The sequence below is a fragment of the Phasianus colchicus genome, chromosome 10 (assembly GCF_987193195.1).
Source record: "Phasianus colchicus chromosome 10, bPhaCol1.hap1.1, whole genome shotgun sequence".
Taxonomy (NCBI): Eukaryota; Metazoa; Chordata; class Aves; order Galliformes; family Phasianidae; genus Phasianus; species Phasianus colchicus.
This window is the reverse complement of record NC_143445.1, coordinates 9,139,771-9,145,770: the sequence shown is the minus strand read 5'-3', so window position 1 is coordinate 9,145,770 and position 6,000 is coordinate 9,139,771. Positions and strand designations below refer to the sequence as shown.

The 6,000-nt window shown below is 45.1% G+C and overlaps 1 protein-coding gene across 1 annotated transcript in view; it reads left to right on the top strand.

Moving 5' to 3' along the window:
• The first annotated feature begins 622 nt into the window (after window positions 1–622).
• SERPINE2 (serpin family E member 2) overlaps window positions 623–6,000 on the top strand; it is a 47,289-nt gene continuing 41,911 nt past the window's right edge. Inside the window, exons 1-2 of the mRNA XM_031596377.2 lie at window positions 623–718; window positions 3,170–3,357. The gene's annotated coding sequence lies outside the window, so the exon portion shown is untranslated. The remainder of the gene's footprint in view (window positions 719–3,169; window positions 3,358–6,000) is intronic.

The window sequence follows — 6,000 nt, the reverse complement described above, 5'->3', positions numbered from 1 at the left end:
TAATAGCCACCCATTCATTTGCTTTTTAATGTGTACAGGGCTTCAGCAGGCTCTGCAGAGGCCTGTTTGCTGCTCACAGATGCTGGTGGCAAGCATCTGGGCAGGGGGCAGGGGGGCAGGATCCGGGGCTGCAACAGAGTGGTCAGCACTGGGAATTTCCTTGTGTCCTGCTAGGACAAGGTCTGCCATGTGTCCTCTGAACAGAACCGCCATGGGCCCTGCTCTTCCAGGATATGCCAGGGCTTGCTACCAATCTGAAAGGTCTGAACTTTGATTGAGGTTTTCTTCTGAAGTACCCAACAATGCCAAAAAAGACAAAACCAGGACAGTGAAGCAGACACGAAGGTATTTAGACTACAGGGGGGAAAAAAAGGCCCAGGATTCTCTTTAATTTGCAGTTTATCTACAGTTTGAAAGAGCAAAACACAGCCATGCTGAACATACATAATCACAGCTTAGAGAGCCATTGAAATCTGGGTCATGGCTTCAGCTCTGCCTGGGGACTTTGTTACGTGGATGCAGGCACCAGGAGTGCTTCCCAGCGGGGAGACTGGGGCACCAAGCACAGCAGCTCTCTTCACACATGTGACCAGGTACCGTCAGCCTGTGCGGAGCTGACATCGCAGGGTCAGGAAGCAGGAAGGAGATGCAGGGTCTATCACTAGGCAGCTCGGTTCCACAGCAATGCTCAAGCAGGAGCAGCCAGTTGGCCTTGCAGGTGTGTGCCGGGATCAGGGTTGGGGTGCCAGGCAGCACTGGGCTGCCTCCTCTGCTGGACAGTCCCAGTAGAGTGTGCATTTGGGGGGAGCCAAAAAAAGGCTTGCACTGATCCACGTTCCTGTGATTTGGGATGTGAGCATGACTTCTGCAGAGCACCACTCTATTCTGTGCTTGAGACCCAATCTGTGTTTGTATTTTAAGCGGCTCTTCCAAGCAAAACATGTGAAAAGAGAACACTTAAACAGGAAGGGCTTGATTTTTCTTTCCCTCATAAATTTTGTTTTTTTGTTTTGTTGCTGCTAATTACTGGAGACTCCAGCACAAGAGCTTTGCTTGCTAGCAAACCAGCTTCCCGTGCTCCCTGTCCTTTGGACAATAGCTACAACCTCCTGCTCTATTTGTTTAACTTTTAAAACCCCAGTGGAGTGTTTGTGAGCCGCGTCAGCCCAGAGCTGGTACTGACTGTATGGGATCAGCGGTGCTGGGAGGTGACTCGTCTCAAAATCTGCCTTTAATAACTGCAAGTAGGGTGACTTTTTGTTTAGTTTAGTTTTGTTTTGTTTGACCAATTGTTTTTGGGGTTTTGATTATTTTTGCTGTGGCTGTGCTGAAAGAACTTTTCTTCCCTCCCTTTAAACAGACCCCTTGATTACTCTAAGACTTTGGGTCCTGAATAGCTTTCAGTGCTGCCACATGGCCACACACTCCAAGGCTATGGCCAGTGGAGAAGTCCTGCTTACAGGGACTTTCTGAAAGGATGGGTCTGCACTAAGGTATCTCAGCCATGCTCATGCATGGATATTGTTGCTACAGAAGAGATTTTTTGGCAACTGTGGGCTCCTGGGATTGTATTTCAGATCAGTGGAAGAGGCTGTTTAGAAAGTCCCACTTTGGTTCCTAGTATAACAAAACTGCTATTTGACCTCAAGCCATCAAATATGAGCTACTCTCTGCCTGTAAAGTGATTTTGGACATCACGTACACTTCTATGGGAACAAAGACTGGGGCTGCTGTGTGACCTCTGTAGCTCAGCGGGTCCAGAGGAACTGGTTCACTGCTCACAGCTGAAAAAGCAGTTCCTCAGAGCGCAGCTTCCTCTGCAGCAGGCTCTTTAGTTTTGTGGTTAAGACACTGCAGTTTGTTTCGGTGGCAGCAGCCATGTTGTAATAATCACACAATCACTTCATCGCTATTAGAAAGGGTAAGACAGTGAAGATCATTTTGAAAAATGAAAACTCCCATTCCTGCAGGGCTGCTCTGCTTCACTCCGCAGAGCGATGCACAGGTTGGTTCCCATTGCAGGTGGGTGTCTGACACCCATCTTCTCGGGGTGCTGCCTGCCCCAGGTGATCCTGGAGAGAACCGCACTGTGGCCAGGGGACACACAGCTGCTTGCCTTGGGCCCTGCAGGGAGCAGGATTGACCCAGCACCTCCAACTGATTGCTGTGTTTGTAGCATCTCTCACTTGTGCCCAAACCTCCATGCCGTCCTTCACTGATGATTTTAGGATGCAACGTGGACTCCACTGGGGTGAACACTGAGGGCAATCACTGAGGGACCAACAGCAGAAACATCTTCCCTTTGTTCAAATGCCAGAACAGCCACAGGATGTGCCTCTGAGTTACATCTGCATTAGGTTCTGCTTCCTTTTAAATATTTTTAGAACATAGTCAAGATTTTTTTTTTTCTTTTCATGTGTACACATGTGTCTTAAATTAAATATGAGAACCCTGCTTGCAGGAGGCTCACATGCAGAGATGTGTGAAACACCCATTTGCTTGGACTTTAGTGCCACATCTTAGTCTGGGTGACATCATAGAATCGTAGAATGGCCTGGGTTGAAAAGGACCTGAAAGATCATATAGTTCCAGCCACCTGTTGTGGGCAGGGTCGCCAACCACAAACCAGGCTGCCCAGAGCCACAGCCAGCTTGGCCTTGAATGCCTCCAGGGGCATCCACAACTTCTCTGGGCAACCTGTTCCAGTGTGTCACCACCCTCTGAGTGATATTCTATTTCATTGCCTCTATTAACACTGTTTTAAGGGAATGCCTACCAGAAATAAGTCTATTGCTAACAAAAAAGGAGCTAAGAAAAATACTGGGCACATGTTTCCTGAAAAAAAATGTAATTTTTCCTGATAAAAAGAAATAAGAATGCCAGCATTCAGAGAACATAGCATGTTAGCAGAGAAATCAGTCTGGTTAGCATAGAAATCACTTCTCAGCTCACATGATTTCCTGTTAACTACTGACTGCACCATCAGTTTGGGAATTTTCTTCTTTGAAAAGGTGTAGTCATGTGAGCCAGTGCTTCCACACGCAGCCACGAGCACTTCATCCTCACATGAAGCTGTGCGAGTAAATATCTTTTTCTTTTCTGTCTGATGTGGGTTTGGAGTTACAAGTACAAAACAACCCTTTTTCCCTGCCACTTTGTCTCATTACAGCCTCATAGGCCAAACTGCATCAAGCACCAGAAGAAAAATCCCCATGTCCAACAGAGCGCCCTGCCCCGTGCTCCTGTGCTGAGAGGCTGCTCCTGGCCCTGCTCCCAGGCCATCTCCTGCAGCTCAGAAGCGCTGGGTCTGCCTGCCCTGCCGTGCACCCTTTGTGCAGGTGGTGCTCACCTATGCAGGTACGTGGACCAAGCAAGCACCTCGTTGGCTGCATATAGAGTTCTGCATGCGGCTAATCAATGCATGGCCTCATTAGAATACACTTGCCAAAAGCTGGCTGCGAGGTTATTTTTGGCAGTGGGACCAAGCTTGATTTTCATTTTCTTCTAAGTGTCCTGTTTTTCCTCCTTCAGAGTGCAGTCTTTTCACAGTTGTTGGACTCATCTTGTGACATGTGCTCCTTGTTGCCACGTGTTTGTTTTTTGCTTCACATTCAGATTATTGGCAATATTGATGCTCGAGATAATTCTCGTGCCGTTTCTGGAGAAACATGCAAATCTGAGCAGCTTTCCATTTAATACAAACCGAAATTCCCTGCAGTGTTATCATCTGCATGGGAACCAGCAGCCCATCTGCACCTAACATCAATATCAGAGTGAAAGAGCCTGCTTTTTGCATGATAAATATGCATGGTGACAATCCTCATCAGATCTCAAAGTGGGCCTGATGGGAAAAGTCATTCTTTCCCTAAAACCAGCAGCAGGTCAAATTGCATTTCAGCTGTGAATAATGGACAGCAGTGATTCACCCTGCAGCTAGCCTCATAAAAGTCCACTCCTTATTCTCTAAGATGAATAGGAGTTATATTTTTATAGACAGGCGTTGTTGTTGGTGGGTCCTTTCTAGGTCAGCTTATAACAACACATGCAACCCCTTCTGGCTGGCCTCCAGCTTCACGCAAACAGGCAGATCCACTGTCAGCCCAAATGCAGGAGCAGGGCTTAGAGGGGATGTGCTGGACCACGCACTCCTTCATTTGGGTTAAGAAAATACATTTAAGCTAAACATCAAAACTTTTCAGCCCTGAGCCATACTATTTAAGGAGAAAACAGCGTACCACATGCTTGCCAGGGACAAAGAATCCTATTGCTCCTAGTGCCAGCCAGGGAGAGGATCTTCATGTCTTCTGCTGCTCTTCTGCCTAGGGCTGAAATCAGTGCAAGTTCCCTATTTGGAGTTATGCCTTATCTCGAGCTAATGGTGCTCTTCTGCTTACAAGAAATCAACACTATATATATATATATATATATTTTTTTTTTACATTAATTATTTATTCCTCTTCTTTTTTTCTACATATATGGCTGCTTTATCAGCTTTTGCTGCTTTATCAGCTTTATGTGCTAATGCAGTATTTTCCATTAAGCACTCCTATGCAATACAAGAAAAATACACTCTTAGAACAACATGCATACGATTAAACTATTAAACTTGCTCAAAGTATACAGTTCATAAATTGAAAATGCCTATGCTCATACTTTAGTATTGATTGTTGAGCTTATAAAAATGGAAGAAACAAAAGAAACAGAAATTGTGGTTCTTTAAGCTTTTCTTAGTCAAGCAGCCAAAAAAAGACAACTTTACATGGAAATGTAGCCTTTTGTTCATGTCAAAAGTAGTTTATTCAATTAGATGTTTTCTAACTCTGCTGATTTATATGAAGAAGGTTAATATTTTTTGTTGTTTTTCTTCATGCTGTGCCTGTAATACACACAAAGATAATATAGCCTAGTAAAATATACAGTGTAATTTGGTAATGTGTTTATTGGATTCCACTAGAAGACTTTGAGAAATGATTCAAGATTTTTGCTTCTTCAACTGAAAATATCTCCTTTTTTCTTTCTTTTTTTCTGCATAATCTTGCAAGCTTTTTGTTTTCTGGAAAAGCTTGAAAGAAGAGACTGTTAGAAACAGACGTGTAGTGGGCTTTTGTTGGTTTTCTTTGCTTGTCTGTTTTTGTTTTGTTGTTTTCTCCTGAGAGTCAAGAAGGAGAGGCTTTCAGGAGAAGAATGTTTATAATTATTCCTGTTTTCCAAAATTTGTGTCCACAGTTCTCAAGCATATCTGGCATCAGGCAGAATGATAAGTGCAAGAGGAGCCTAAGCTTCCAGTAACTTGCCTTTTTAAATGGTCTTATGGTGGCTTCAGCTCAATCGTGGCTTTATGGATGTGGTTTTAGGGTAGCTTAAAGTAGCAAAAAATTACACATTTTTCTCATGCTGGACTCTGGAGCTGTGCTCAGCCTTAAGCAGCCTGCATAAAGCTACGTACATGCAGGTTTTACTGAACTGAGACAGTAGTACCATGTCAGTGGCCTTGCCGCAGACCTGATGATTACTGAGCAGCAAGGCCATTCAGTTGGCTGTGGGCTGGAAGCACTCCTGTGGTTCATGGTTACTTCCTAAATGTTCCTGTAAGCGCTTCAGGATTTGCAGTGTGATCAGGAGGTGAAGCCCCAGGAAGTGCTGGAGATCAGGGTGTGCAGGATGTGCTCTGTGGGGTGGCCTCTGGGAGGGACACTGCAAACCACAATGGCTGTGAGTGGTCTGGAACCTAACTCCAATGTAAGCGAGGGTGTGGGTTCTTGAAATGCTTAATCCAGATGTAAGCTTCTTCCAGCAGAGGTGGCCTCTCCACATCCCGTGTGCACGTTCCTGCCCTCTCCTTTCTGTTGCCTCAGGGTCCTACTGAGCCACGTACTGACATGGATCGTGTTGATCCAGTGCAAAGCAGCATGTGTTTTGTGCACAGTAGGTTAGGTTTGTGTCAGACCATAATTATATATATGGCAATACATCCTAGGAGACCTGTCTAATGGTGAGAGA